The 16,124-nt window shown below is 41.4% G+C and overlaps 1 protein-coding gene across 6 annotated transcripts in view; it reads left to right on the top strand.

Moving 5' to 3' along the window:
- TSHB (thyroid stimulating hormone subunit beta) overlaps positions 1–16,124 on the top strand; it is a 132,217-nt gene that overhangs the window by 93,439 nt on the left and 22,654 nt on the right. The window lies entirely within an intron of this gene.

Below are 16,124 nucleotides of genomic sequence, written 5' to 3'. Positions count from 1 at the left end.
GCGTGTGGAGGCTGCTATGGAGACGGCGTCTGGAGGCTGCTATGGAGACAACGTGTGGAGGCAGCTATCGAGACGGCGTGTGGAGGCTGCTATGGAGACCACGTATGGAGGCATGTAGGGGGGAGCGCGCACTCAGTCATACAGCTTTGCATCCATTGTCAAAATGAGTGACCCATATAAAACACCCTCATCAGCAGGTAGTGTCCACCCCACCCAGGACCACGGCCTCTGACCCCTGCAGTAATTGGATGCCCACGCCGTCGTCCTCTACCCTTAGCCCTGGGGTTCAACATTTTCCAAATAAAAGTCTATTTTATAGACAAAAGAGAAATATAAACTGTAAATTTTTTTGGTAATTTTTTTTTCATGTTTGTTTTTTTGGGATTTATAGAACTACAAAACATGCAGAAGAAATCAGACAGCAACCTCAGAAGATGATTACTATGGCTAGTTTCTAATCAACACAGACAATTTTTTTTTAATGTCCCGGTATTGATGTGAACAAAAGATCGTATTTGATTACGCCACACGTGATGTACAATACGCTTCACCGGCAGAGAGAATGTGGATTGGGATTTCTGGAAACTAGCTTGCTAAACAGTAGCAGGCACAACCGTCCAACTACAGTAGACAAAATTTGATTGCTATAACGGAGATTTCCCACCCCCAAAAAAAATTTAAAGAGAAAATGTATTTATTTATTTTTTTATTTTTAGAACTTTTTTTTTTTTTTTTATTTCTTTATGAACGAAACACACAGAAGAAATCAGAAAGCAAACTGAAATGCGGATTGCTGAATGTCCCGGTACTAATGTGAACAAAAAAACGTATTAGATTACGCCACACGTGATGTACAGTATGCACCGTCACTTGTTAGGGCTATTGTAGCCCTAACAAGGGCTGTTGGTTTCTTGTAGAATCACTCCTGCCTAACACTAATCTAATAGAAAACACCCTAACGCTATCCCTGACCAGCAGCAGCTCTATCCCTAACGGCATCCAGGCAGAGAATGATCCGAGCACCGCGGGCACTGGCTAGTATATTCCAGGGTCACCTGATCAGGCCAGCCAACCACTGCTATCGACATGTAAGTGTACCACGTGATGCTGTGTGTACCGCAGAGTCTCTTGGCTTGTGATTGGCTCTGTTTCTGGCCACCAAAAATCAAAATGGCGGGAGATGCCATTTTCTTGAGCTGGCGAAATATTCATCCGAGCAACGAGCAGTTGTGAGTACGCTAATGCTCAAACAAGCATCAAGCTTGGACGAGTATGTTCGCTCATCTCTAATAATTTTCCTTTTAAATGTGTTTTACAAAGAATGGCCCACATTTACTAAAGACTTCAAAGGATATAACTTAGACCGTATATAGCAGCAATTATTCTTTATATATTATATTTAAAGCATTGACATAAGGCATAAGTACATCACCATTTTTCGACTAGCATGCCGTAATCCATTGTAGCGAAAAGTCCATGCTCAATCATGGCTTTACTGATTCACCGATCGGCTGGAGTTTCCTGTGATGTTTCGGAGGGAGTACCTCCTTCTTCAGACAAAGCGTGAGAGGCTTGGTACATTAGACCGGTGTTCACACTCACTTAAGATACCGGAGCGCTTGTATATATTAACACATTTACTAAAGGCTGTGTGTCAGTTTTGTGGCGGACTTTGCATGTTTTCTTCAGTGCAAACTACAGTGCAAGTATTTAAGAATTGTCCGCGCCACATTTGTGTCCACTAAAGGAATCTGCACCGTCACGTTTACAATCACCAAATTTTACATAGCCGCTCTCTGTGACTCAGGAAACATCTTAGACCAGGTTTTGAAATGTTTACCCCACGCCTTCCAAAACCACCTTATACAGGAGCCATTGTCTGCTGCTGTGGCACTTAGAAACTAAGCTGCGATTGGTTGCAATTCTGCCACAGGTCATTAATATGAGCTCTGAGCTTTGATTGGTTACTATAGGCAATGAGTATAAGACAACTTATGTGTGAGGTAAGATGGATGGGGATACAGAGATAGTGGGAGATTTATGAGAAATGTCTGAGGTAAAACTGTTCCAGTTATCAGTGGAAACCAATCAGAGATCAGCTGTAATTTTAGAAACACCTGTGCAAAAATTAAACATGAGCAATCATTGGTTGCCATCTGCAACTAGAGCAGTTCTGCTCTCAGACACTACTGTTAAATATCGGAATAGAGACAGTGACAGTCAGAGACAGTCGGAGACAGAGACAGTCACTAAAAGAGAAGGTCAAAGACAGTCACTGAAAGAGATGGTCAAAAACAGTCACTGAAAGAGACTGTCAAAAACAGTCACTGAAATAGACAGTCGAGGACAGTCACTGAAAGAGATGGTCACAGACAGTCCCAGTAAGAGACAGTCACTGAAAGAGAAGGTCAGAGACAGAGAAGGTCAGAGACAGAGATGGTCATTCATTTGCTCATTTTGGCTTGTGCTTCTAAGTGGCTTGTGAACATAAGTGGAGTTTAAACAAGCAGTGTTCAAAAAAGAGGAGTCCACAGAACTGTTAGGAATCTTTATTTTATGTCTCTTGATTTATACACTCCTCACAGTTTTGAAACTAGGATATGGCTAGCAAGATTGGTGGTATGCTCCAGTGCACACTCTGCCATATGCATACACTGCTGGAGCTGTGACAGATGTGCCCATATTTTTGTACTTAAAGCACGTGTTAGAGATCTGGAGGAAGATACTGCACATCTGCAAGGACCAACAATCTTGAGAGGAGTATGCTGCTCACTGAGCAAGAAATAAGCGGGATAGAAGTGAAGGGTGGAGAAGAAATCCAAGACAACCAGGTGGGTAGCTGGGTTACTGTAAATAGAGGAGGCATAAAAGGGTCCAAGAAAAGGAAGCCTAATTCTGACTCTTAACACCTGAGCAAAATTGTGCAATGATGTAAGGACGCCAGAAATGGCAGCCCTAGCAGATCTTGCTCTCTCTAACAGCCGGGGGAACAGACCAGCTAGTAGTAGGGGGGATGGTAGTGCAGGTAAGCCAAGACAGCTCATGGTTGTAGAGAACTCTATAATCAGGATGACAGATATAATAATTTGTCGCCAAGACCGTCTCAAACTAATGGTTTACTGTTTGGCATGTGGTGTAAAGGGTGGATAAATTACTTGGAGGGACTGGGGATGACCCAGCTGTTGTGGTCCATGTTGGAACCAATGACAGAATAGATGGTAGGTGGAGGAGCCTGAAGAATAATTTTAAAGAATTTGGTCCAAAGCTTAAGGGAATACTACCTGTGCCATGCACTACCCAGAGAAGACAGTGGGAGCTCAAGGAGTTATATGCACAGCTCAGATCTTGGTGTAGAGCAGAGGAATTTGGGTTCTCAGAGCACTGGGCTGACTTTTCATTGGTGTAAAAGCTGTTTTCTGCAGATAACTTGCACCTAAATGGAAGGGGGGCTGCTGTGCCGGGGGAGAAGATCTTAGCAGGATCGGCAGAGTATTTAAACTAGGATTGGGGGAAGAGGAAAAGGAAGACACTAAAGGGGTAAACAGGTCATAGAGGGGACAGCCAATGTTGGTGGGTGGCGAAGTGGATGGTGAATGGGGGAGTAAAGCAGTGGATAAGGAGATCGACAAGTTATAAAACAATAGTGAGGATATATGTACCAGCAAAATTACTATAAATCAAATAAATAACTAAAGTGTATGTTCACAAATACCACAAGTATCACAAGCAATATGGGTAAACTTGACTCTCTGATATTAGAGGGACAGGTAGATGTAGCGGAGACATGGCTAGATGCATCACATGATTGAGGTTTTAATATTCAAGGTTTTACACTCTTTCGGAGAGACAGGGCAAATAGGAGGGGAGGTGGTGTATGTCTGTATGTAATAGGAGGGGAGGTGGTTTATGTCTGTATGTAATAGGAGGGGAGGTGGTGTATGTCTGTATGTAATAGGAGGGCAGGTGGTGTATGTCTGTATGTAATAGGAGGGCAGGTGGTGTATGTCTGTATGTAATAGGAGGGGAGGTGGTGTATGTCTGTATGTAATAGGAGGGGAGTTGGTGTATGTCTGTATGTAATAGGAGGGGAGGTGGTGTATGTCTGTATGTAATAGGAGGGGAGGTGGTGTATGTCTGTATGTAATAGGAGGGGAGTTGGTGTATGTCTGTATGTAATAGGAGGGGAGGTGGTGTATGTCTGTATGTAATAGGAGGGGAGGTGGTGTATGTCTGTATGTAATAGGAGGGGAGGTGGTGTATGTCTGTATGTAATAGGAGGGGAGGTAGTGTATGTCTGTATGTAATAGGAGGGGAGGTGGTGTATGTCTGTATGTAATAGGAGGGGAGGTGGTGTATGTCTGTATGTAATAGGAGGGCAGATGGTGTATGTCTGTATGTAATAGGAGGGGAGGTGGTGTATGTCTGTATGTAACAGGAGGGCAGGTGGTGTATGTCTGTATGTAATAGGAGGGGAGGTGGTGTATGTCTGTATGTAATAGGAGGGGAGTTGGTGTATGTCTGTATGTAATAGGAGGGGAGGTGGTGTATGTCTGTATGTAATAGGAGGGGAGGTGGTGTATGTCTGTATGTAATAGGAGGGGAGGTGGTGTATGTCTGTATGTAATAGGAGGGGAGGTAGTGTATGTCTGTATGTAATAGGAGGGGAAGTGGTGTATGTCTGTATGTAATAGGAGGGGAGGTGGTGTATGTCTGTATGTAATAGGAGGGGAGGTGGTGTATGTCTGTATGTAATAGGAGTGGAGGTGGTGTATGTCTGTATGTAATAGGAGGGGAGGTGGTGTATGTCTGTATGTAATAGGAGGGGAGGTGGTGTATGTCTGTATGTAATAGGAGGGAAGATGGTGTATGTCTGTATGTAATAGGAGGGGAGGTGGTGTATGTCTGTATGTAACAGGAGGGCAGGTGGTGTATGTCTGTATGTAATAGGAGAGGAGGCGGTGTATGTCTGTATGTAATAGGAGGGGAGTTGGTGTATGTCTGTATGTAATAGGAGGGGAGGTGGTGTATGTCTGTATGTAATAGGAGGGGAGTTGGTGTATGTCTGTATGTAATAGGTGGGCAGGTGGTGTATGTCTGTATGTAATAGGAGGGGAGGTTGCGTATGTCTATATGTAATAGGAGGGCAGTTGGTGTATGTCTGTATGTAATAGGAGGGGAGGTTGCGTATGTCTATATGTAATAGGAGGGCAGTTGGTGTATGTCTGTATGTAATAGGAGGGGAGGTGGTGTATGTCTGTATGTAATAGGAGGGGAGGTGGTGTATGTCTGTATGTAATAGGAGGGCAGATGGTGTATGTCTGTATGTAATAGGAGGGGAGGTGGTGTATGTCTGTATGTAATAGGAGGGGAGGTGGTGTATGTCTGTATGTAATAGGAGTGGAGGTGGTGTATGTCTGTATGTAATAGGAGGGGAGGTGGTGTATGTCTGTATGTAATACGAGGGCAGGTGGTGTATGTCTGTATGTAATAGGAGGGGAGGTGGTGTATGTCTGTATGTAATAGGAGGGGAGGTGGCGTATATCTATATGTAATAGGAGGGGAGGTGGTGTATGTCTGAACGTAATAGGAGGGGAGGTGGTGTATGTCTGTATGTAATAGGAGGGGAGGTGGCGTATGTCTGTATGTAATAGGAGGGGAGGTGGTGTATGGCTGTATGTAATAGGAGGGGAGGTGGTGTATGTCTGTATGTAATAGGAGAGGAGGTGGTGTATGTCTTTATGTAATAGGAGGGCAGGTGGTGTATGTCTGTATGTAATAGGAGGGGAGGTGGTGTATGTGTGTATGTAATAGGAGGGGAGGTGGTGTATGTCTGTATGTAATAGGAGGGCAAGTGGTGTATGTCTGTATGTAATAGGAGGGCAGGTGGTGTATGTCTGTATGTAATATGAGGGGAGGTGGTGTATGTCTGTATGTAATAGGAGGGCAGGTGGTGTATGTCTGCATGTAATAGGAGGGTAGGTGGTGTATGTCTGTATGTAATAGGAGGGGAGGTGGTGTATGTCTGTATGTGTGTATGTAATAGGAGGGGAGGTGGTGTATGTCTGTATGTAATAGGAGGGGAGGTGGTGTATGTGTGTATGTAATAGGAGGGGAGGTGGTGTATGTGTGTATGTAATAGGAGGGGAGGTGGTGTATGTGTGTATGTAATAGGAGGGGAGGTGGTGTATGTCTGTATGTAATAGGAGGGGAGGTGGTGTATGTGTGTATGTAATAGGAGGGGAGGTGGTGTATGTCTGTATGTAATAGGAGGGCAGGTGGTGTATGTCTGTATGTAATAGGAGGGGAGATGGTGTATGTCTGTATGTAATAGGAGAGGAGGTGGTGTATGTCTGTATGTAATAGGAGGGCAGGAGGTGTATGTCTGTATGTAATAGGAGGGGAGGTGGTGTATGTGTGTATGTAATAGGGGGGCAGGTGGTGTATGTCTGTATGTAATAGGAGGGGAGGTGGTTTATGTCTGTATGTAATGGGAGGGGAGGTGGTGTATGTCTGTATGTAATAGTAGGGGAGGTGGTGTATGTCTGTATGTAATAGGAGGGGAGGTGGTGTATGTGTTTATGTAATAGGAGGGCAGGTGGTGTATGTCTGTATGTAATAGGAGGGGAGGTGGTGTATGTGTTTATGTAATAGGAGGGCAGGTGGTGTATGTCTGTATGTAATAGGAGGGGAGGTGGTGTATGTGTGTATGTTAGAAGAGACTTAACAGCAATTGTGAATGAGACAGTGGTCTCAGAAGTGTGTGAGGAGGCTGAAACTTTGTGGATTAAAATTCAAATCCAGAAGAGCTTTGATAAAATATTTTTTGTTGTAATTCATATACCCCCTAACATTTCAGAGGAAATAGAGGGTCACCTATATAAACAGATGGAGCGGGCTGCACAGGAGGGGACAGCAGTGCTAATGATGGTAAATGTCAGTTACGGAATGTCAAAGGAGCAAACATCATAACTATTTTTGTAGAACAAGCTTGAAAGTAGGCTTCCCTTATCAGCATCTCACTCTTTTGAAGAGTCTTGAAAGTGGTTACAAAGTTTTGGTTAACCTAACCTGTCTTTAATTAATCTTACAACTATTTGATTAATATTTTCTGAATGAAGGGCACTGCAGCAAACATGAACACTTGACACAGATTGCAACTCATGGTTAGACACCAAGCAATGAGCACCTTATAAACAACTGTAAGAGGACAAGAGGCGAAATTGTTGATGGCAGGTATGTGTCACCAAGGTACTTGGCCTTGGTGATGTAAAAACCCAGTAGCTGTTGCCAGTAATGTTATGTTACTGAGAAGTTTTTCCTGCTGTAGTTCGGGTCTGGGTTTTTATGGAGCAACCAAAGAGTCTGGGTGGGAAGGTCGCTCCCTACTCCAGCCCAGGTTTTGCCACTTATCAAAAAGGCAGCAGGGGCTTCTCAGGTGAGTGGAGCTGTGTATGCGTGAGAAGAAGCTGGTGTCCTCCATGTGCTGTGGGAAGAAACCTGCCTCAGAGTTCCTGGGATGCTATACTGCTGCCCTGGTGAGATTGTTCCATTTGTATTTGTTATACCTAAAGAAAGGACTGTTTAGGTTTATGTTTATAAGCTGAAGAAAGCATATTTACTATGCTTAAAGCTTAAAGAGACAATAAATCTCATTTTTACTTTTGCAACTACAACTGTGTCTGTACTGAAACGTATCTACCGATGAGCTAAACCCCCACACAACATACCGTATATTCCGGCGTATAAGACGACCTGGTGTATAAGACGACCCCCCTACTTTCCTGTTTAAAATATAGAGTTTAAGATATATTCGCCGTATAAGACTACCCCTTTTCCAACGCATACAAAACACCGGTAAAAATTTAAAAAAAAACAGATTTGAATTTAACATGGTCCTTTTTTTAATTTAAATTCTTATGACATGCAGGTATGTAGCAGGAAAACTGTCGCTCATAAACATAAGGCATACAACATCAACATTACCATCGTCCATTTTACTGTAAATGTAACCATACTGTACCTTAAATTTTTATTTTATTAAATATTCCATGCCATGTACTCAGAAGCGGGAAAAAAATTACAAATGCAATGAAAATGGTGAAAAAAAGCATTTGCGCCATTTTCTTGTGGGCTTGGATATTACGTCTTTCACTGAGCGCCCCAAATTACATGTCTACTTTATTCTTTGGGTCGGCACGATTACGGGTATACCAAATTTGTATAGGTTTTATAATGTTTTCATACATTTACAAAAATGAAAACCTCCTGTACAAAAATAATTTTTTTGATTTTGCCAACTTCTGGCGCTAATAACTTTTTTATACTTTGGTGTACGGAGCTGTGGGTGGTGTCATTTTTTGCGAAATTTGATAATATTTTCAATTATATCATTTTTAGGACTGTACGACCTTTTTATAGATTTTTTTATATTTTTCAAAATGGCAAAAAAGTGCCATTTTGGACTTTGGGCGCTATTTTCCGTTACGAGGTTAAACGCATTGAAAAACCGTTATCATATTTTGATAGATTGGGCATTTTTGGACGCGTCGATACCTGATGTGTTTATGATTTTTACTGTTTATTTATATTTATGTCAGTTCTAGGGAAAGGGGGGTGAATTTTAGGGTTTTTTATTATAATTTTTTTTTTTTTACTTTTTTTTATTTTTATTTATACTATTTTTCGGACTCCCTAGGGTACTTTAACCCTATGTTGTCTGATCGATCCTATCATATACTGCCATACTACAGTATGGAAGTATATGGGGATTTTCCTCATTCATTACAATGTGCTACCAGCACATTGTAATGAAGGGGTTAAAACGAAATAGCCTCGGGTCTTCGGAAGACCCGAGGCTACCATGGAGACGGATCGCTGCCCCCGATGACGTCACGGCGATGACGTCACGCCCATGCGCCGCTATCCTTTTGAGGCTGCCGGCAGCTTTGCCGGCAGCCAACGCTGTGAAGACACCCGCGATCGGTGCTAGCACCGATCGCGGGTGTTACCGGTAAGCCTTTGCTGCAATATGCAGCAAAGACTTACCGGCTATGGAGAGGGCTCAGCCCGTGAGCCCTCTCCATGCAGCGCGACCCGACCGCCGCCGTGAATACACGGCGGGCGGTCGGGATTACCGGCGTATAAGACGATCCCAGGGAAGACAGTAGATCTTTCTGTCTTCAAAAGTCATCTTATACACCGGAATATACTGTACTTTCAGAGGGGAGGTGAGGATGGTCCATCTAAAAACCCATTCACATTGGTGTTTTCATTCATTATGATAAATATATTTTACAGACTTAAAACTGATGGGGACTATCAGGAGATGGCTATTCTAATGGTAGTCCATATTTATGGATTGAATAGGTCCTAGTGTTGGGGGGCCTTATTCACATTTTAACATCATAATATCATATTTTGTAAAGAAACCGGCACACAGGACAGAAAATTGTCCCAGGGTCAGAAATATTAAATAAGTACCACATTACTGACAACTACTTGGAAACTAAGCCAGCGGAGTTAGGGACAAGATGTATAAATTTTCCCATTTCCTACGTGTGAAGGTCTAGGATTTCAAACATAAAAATTAGATGGTCAGTTAAATCCAACAATATTAGTGGGTTTGGACAATTTGTATTGAATGGGTGTTGGCTCTATTCAGTTTATTTTAATGTCATTTATGTATGTGCAATGTGATTGGTAGCGTCATTTTGAACAACTTTGGAAATGTACACCCAAAATGCACCAGAATTTGGTGATAAATGTTAAACACATTTATCAAAATACACCAAGGAGGTTATCAATGTAATAATTTAATAAAATGCTCCAATGTTATAATATCTAATAATCCAATATAGCTACTCAACTCTGACAGTGCCATGAGTCGCTGTTTACTGACTGCCATCACACGATTACAGCAGCTGAGAAGAGACATTCCATACTTACTGGCATGATGGCTCCTCTGGCATAGCATACCTGCAGTAATTTATGATACAATAGTACTGATCCACTGGGGGGTAATAGTTTTGTACATAGTGTTCTGGCAGTTGTTACACACAGAGATAACATTACAGTTACATACATACACTACGAGAGGTGTGTTCTTACATGTTGCTAGTTCCTTGGTTGCAAACAAACAGTTACAGCACAATACAGGTTACAAGACGACATTTCATGAGGTGAAAAAGTTACAGACCCAAATACAAGGCTGGAAAAACATGCATAGGGGGTACTACAGTGATAACGGTGATTGAGGTGAACAGTGATGTGCTGCTTTTGGTTTGGTAGAAGAGGCACTGCCCGTAGATCCACTTTTGACATGTACAGCTCTTAGGCTGCCTGGTAGTGGCTACCACTAGCTATTTGAATTGATATGATATTACTGCCAGTAACTGCTGTGTCCTTTTTATATTCTTGTTAAATATTTTTAAATATTGATTTATAATTTACTTGGAAAGACCACCAGCCTTTTAAAATATTAAATGATTTATTGTATTTTATGTATATGTTATATAAAATGAAAGGCAGAGTACAACTGGTTTCTCAAAATAGAAAACTTAAATGTATCGATTTTGTGTAAACTTTGCCACATCTATGTTTAGCATACAGCTAGATTGTTTAAAACACAATTCAAGGTGACCAGAAAGCATTGTATGGATAGAGTGAAATAAGAAAATTCAAAAGATTACTTAAAGAGATTTGCCCATAAAAAAAATAAATTTCATGTGATCTTTACATAAAAAGATAATTTTTAACCCCTTATTACAGTGTGGGTGGAGACTCTCTAAACTGACACATAAGGGTCCAAACGCCGCACTTTCGTCAGGTTTCCCAAATATTTCCGATTGGCACCGAATTGCTCCGGGATTTTGGCGCACATGATCGGATTGTGTTGCATCGGCACCGGCTTTCACGCGACAGATATCGGGCAGCGTGGCCGTCAGACAACCCGACGGATTCAAAAGAAGCATATAATTTAAAAAAAGAATTGTCACAAGATCAGCACTTGCACCGGGGATAACTCTGGCGGACTTTGGTGCAGCAGCGACACCTGCTGGATATCGGGCGCACGACCTTAGTGAATCCCGGCAGACCCAAATCTGCATCGGACAAAGCGCCCGCGGGATCGCGACTGGACCGGGTAAGTAAATGTACCCCATTGGGGCACATTTACTTAACCGGTCCGGTGGAGATCCCAAAAGAGCATTATCCGATTACAATGCACTGTGCCGCGATTCAATAAGTTTTTGTGCACCCGATTTCCTGAATGTGTCGCTTCCTCGATCATCATCTCCCTCCCGATGTATGTAAGTCCATGGTTTGTGACACAATTTTTAAGTTAAATTCCGTGGTTTGTCTGAATCCGTTGGATCGTCCGATGGCCCGCCCCCAATTTGTGTCGGAAGTAAGCCGGCGCAATTGTGACTAAATCCAAACGTGTGTGACACAATCGCCTACTAAATACCTGTCCCAGTGGTGCGATTCCCAAAAACGTTGGAAAACCCGACGGAAATGCTATCCGCGGACCCTTGGTAAATAAGCCCCATTATGATCCACCTAGTTCTGTGAGCTGACAGTGTGGTTAGATTATCAGGGAAAAAGGTTTATATGTACTTTCATTTACCTTCTGAACATTGTACTAGTAAACAACATATAGGCTGAGAGATGAGACAGATCAGAGTTGAGAGATGATGAGATCCATGAAATGCCTATTACACACATTGACAATCTCAGCTCTGCTAACTCACCTGCTGTATAACACACATAGTTTTGCTATATACCTCACTCCCCCTCCCCTGGATAAAGATCTTATCTGTCTGTAGCTTGTAGCTTTACTCTCCTCATGATGTAATGTATTGTCTGCCAGCAGGAAGTCTCTCTGTGTGAGTGTGAGCTCCTCCTGGAATGCAAGTGTCGGGGCTGGGGGCAGAGAGCTCAGCTACAATATGACTGCCGACCGTAAAGTCAGAAGATACAAGATTGTTTCTAGGGGCAACCAAAATCGAGTACACCTTGAGCAGACTCATGGTTGTTTTATGTACAGTCCCTACATGCTTATTTTATATAAAGACCCCCTCAACCCCATTGATTCCTTATGTACAGCCTTATGTGGGCCCCCCAGCAACCCTTGAAAAAGTTTTCATCCAGGATATCTCTGCAGTAGGCCTCATTCATCTTTTCTTCAATAACAACCAGTCATCCTGTCCCTGAAGCTGGGGAACACCCCCATAGTATGATGTTGCCACCACTTTGTGTCACTGTTGGGATTGTATTTGGCAGGTGAAGAGCAGTGCCGGGTTTTCTCCACACATACCGCATAGAATTAGCACCAAAAAGTTTTTTGATCTTACCAATTGACTGAAATGAAACAAAGAGAAACATTTAAAGGAGTGGTATACTTTCCATACCCACTGTGGATTTCCATTAAAAGGACAAAGACAATACACAAATGTATTCAGTGGAAAATGTAACACGACAGACCTCGCTGACGTATTAATTTAAGAAATGTATAACTTATTTGAAGTTAGGCAAAGGTGAACTGTGCATTTATATGTTATCAATCAATCTGTGCTACGTTAAATGTTAATCAGCGTTACAGGATATAAAGTTACCGAGCTGGTATTTCAAATCTTTATTACTTTGAAAGGTAATTTAAACCGTCATGAATGTTCATTTATGGAACACTTAGGTAATGACACAAGATGGAACATGAGAGAGGCGGGTTGAGGGGGATATCCAGCCAGCCCTGGTATTTCATAGAAGTCATAGATTAGGGAGGATTAACACAGTTTAGACTGTGATCTCAGACCATCATCATTTCCAGAATTAAGTGGCTTTAACTTCTTTGGCAACAGTGATTTCTATCATTGGAAATTTTTCATTAATGTTTACCACAGAAGTACATAACCTTTAAGGGCAATAACATTCTGTGCAGCCTTCACTCTTAAAGATACAGAGAGGCTGGTGATTTGACTAGCACTGATATAGTGGGCACTATGGGGTTCGAAGAAGAAATACAAACAAAGTTTTGTGTCCAAGTGTAATTAAAGGACAATAAAGTTTGACAGTATTATTAAAACTGTCTCATAGACAGCAAATGTAGAATAGACATTCCCCTAACACCCACACCACTTACAACGTCTAACTAGTGTCTGTATTCTTATGTTTCTCTGCTGCTTTTCTCTTGCTTTTCTCTGTTTGGATTCCACTCATGGTTTTGGCATTCAAATACTTAACCCCTTCAGGTCCAAGCCATTTTAGACCTTTAGGACCAGGCCTGATTTTTAAAATGTGCCCTGTGTCATTATAGGAGGTTATAACTTTGTGATGCTTTAACATATCCATAGGATTTTGAGATTGTTTTCTCGTCACACATTGTACTTCAAAGTAATAGAAAAATGTTGATGATATCTTTTGTGTTTAGTTATGAAAAAAATAGAAATTTGGCAAACATTTCTAAATATTATTCATTTTCAAAGTTCTAAACTTTCTGCTTTTCATGCAGGTAGTCATAGCACCCAAGTAACTTTATAACTAACATTTCGGGAATGTCTGCTTTATATTGGCATGGGGTTTTATGCATCCTCTCTCTTCAGTCCAGAATTTTGGGTGAAATTTTTCTCATTTTTATGAATATCACCAAAACACCTATTTAGAGGCACCTGCTCAGCTTTAACTGACTGTGAGAGGCCTAAATAGCAGTAAAACATCATAATTATGCAATTTTAGAAACTACACCTCTCAATGCATGAAAATTGAACTGTAAGTAGTGTGTTAACCCTTTAGATGCTTCACAGGGGTTAAAGCAAAATGAAGGTGTCATTTTTTTTAGACAATGTATTAATTTTGGCCAAAAATTAAACCATCACAAAGTATTAAATGACAAAACACTCCACAAAGTTTGATACCCAATTTCTCCCGAGTCTGAGGATGCCCCATGTGTGGTGGTGACTGCTATATGGGCACACGGCCGGGCATAGGACGGAAGGAGCCATTCAGAGCAGATCTGCCTTGTCACCTTTTACAGGCTACAAAATGTTTATTATCTTTACTTTGAACATACAGGGGACTATTTTTTTTTTTTTTTGTGGATGAGATCCACTTTTCAGGTACATCATTTACGGGGGGTTCAATAACTAATAATCAGATTAACTCTTTCTTGGTGTGTTATCTTTATTTCATGGGTCATCACGATTACAGCGATACCCCATTTATATGGCTTTTTTATGGTGAACGTGTTTTGCAGAATCTAGAACTCATTTTGTGAGAAATTTACTTGTTTTTGCATCACCATGTAACAATGGGCAGAACATTTATATTTTTTTTGTTTACAGCGCTGGTTTAGAGCTTATTTATTGCTGGACAAGCTGTACTTTGTCTTGGTATCATGTTGGGTTGAAATTTACTTTTTGATCAGATGTGAAAATTTCATAACTTTTGTGAGTTTTTACGCCGTTCACCATACTGGTTCAATGACAATTTTATTTTATTGTACGGGATGTTGCGGACGTTGAGATACCCAATATGTTGGAGTTTTTTGGTGATTTTTTTTTTTTATGTTTTATTGGATTATTGCATGGGATCGGACTGTATTCTTTGTATTCTTTTTTTTTAATAATTTTTTTTTAATTGCACTTTTTTTAAAAACTTTTTTTTTACTGTTTTATTTTGTCCCAGGGTGGGACATGAACAAATGATCATTTGATCACTTGTTCATTGTAATATGCTGCAATACTAATGTATTGCAGCATATTACATAGTCAGCCTACGCATTCTGCTGTAGCACAAACCTAACAGGCTGCTACTATAAGCAGCCCAGGGATCCTTATCGGACCTCAGGATTGCCATGGCAATGATCGGCATCTCCATGCCCTGCACGGAGGGTGCCGATCGTTGTGCCGGTGCACCATAGATTCCGCGGTCACTATGACCGCGACGTCTATAGGGTTAAACAGGCTACCGCATACTGCTGGGATCCTGCGGTGATTTCCCGGGTGATCGCCATGACGTGATTCACATCAAGGTGTGGAAAGGGGTTAAAGAGGCCCTGTCAACTAAAAAAACAAGACTAGCTTAACATACCAATGAAAAACTGTCCCTAGCCCTCTTCCATTAATGCCACTGTCGAAATCATTGAGGTAGCAGAAAATACCGGTAAGCTTCGCCACACTGTGGTACTTAGCGGTCCGATCACCAATCATATCTTGCAGCGGTCCAGTGTATTCATGAGGGGCCATCCAGGCACTCCCCTCTCTCCACCCCTCCCACTCTAGATGCCCTCAGTGATTGCAGTGTGCGCCAGGCTTGATAAAGTCACTGCCCCCTGGATGGCCCCCTCATGAAATGCCAACTTGCAGGAGCGCTTACCATTATGGTCTGCTACCTCAATGATTTTGACAGTGGCATTAATGGAAGAGGGCTAGGGACAGTTTTTAATTAGTATGTTATGATAAGTTTTTTTAGCTGACAGGTGTCTTTTAAAGAGAACCTGCCACCACATTTTTGTCAAAAACCACGAGAGGCAACTTACCATAGAGCCATATTAACTAACTAACTAACTAACACCCTTCTTTTAGATAAAAATTGTTTCCCTCAGATCCCCATATAATCAACTTTATAATCTTACTTGGAATCCAGGGATAGGGGTATTTGTGAAAAATGTGGTGGCAGGTTCCCTTTAAGTTTAAAAACTGATCTGAAATAAATTTGTTGGTGGTTTATGCTGTAGTTTTCACTCTGATGACTAATGATAAAATAATTTCACACTTCCTGTTTTATTCATATCACAGCAATCATCTAACATAGGCAGGATTACAATTAAATGTAATTGTATCTTTGGTCCATGTGGATGCTTAAAGCGGATGTCTAAATGCTGGCAACAGCAAGTCAAGCTAAATAGCCCCCACTATAAATATTTACAATAAAATAAATAAAAATAATACAAACTGCAAATATAAAATATTTTCTTCTTGGTTTCAGAAATAAACATAGGTGATACGTTATGTTTTCTGTAGTCTCTTTAGAGGCTGTATACACCACAATTGGACATTTTAGATTTCATTTGCCATAGTATTACATTTTATTGTCTAGATGTAAAAGTCTGAGTGCTGTAGTGGCTACTTAGA

Source organism: Engystomops pustulosus, chromosome 2, assembly GCF_040894005.1.
Source record: "Engystomops pustulosus chromosome 2, aEngPut4.maternal, whole genome shotgun sequence".
NCBI lineage: Eukaryota > Metazoa > Chordata > Amphibia > Anura > Leptodactylidae > Engystomops > Engystomops pustulosus.
This window is presented reverse-complemented; position numbering and strand designations above follow the sequence as displayed.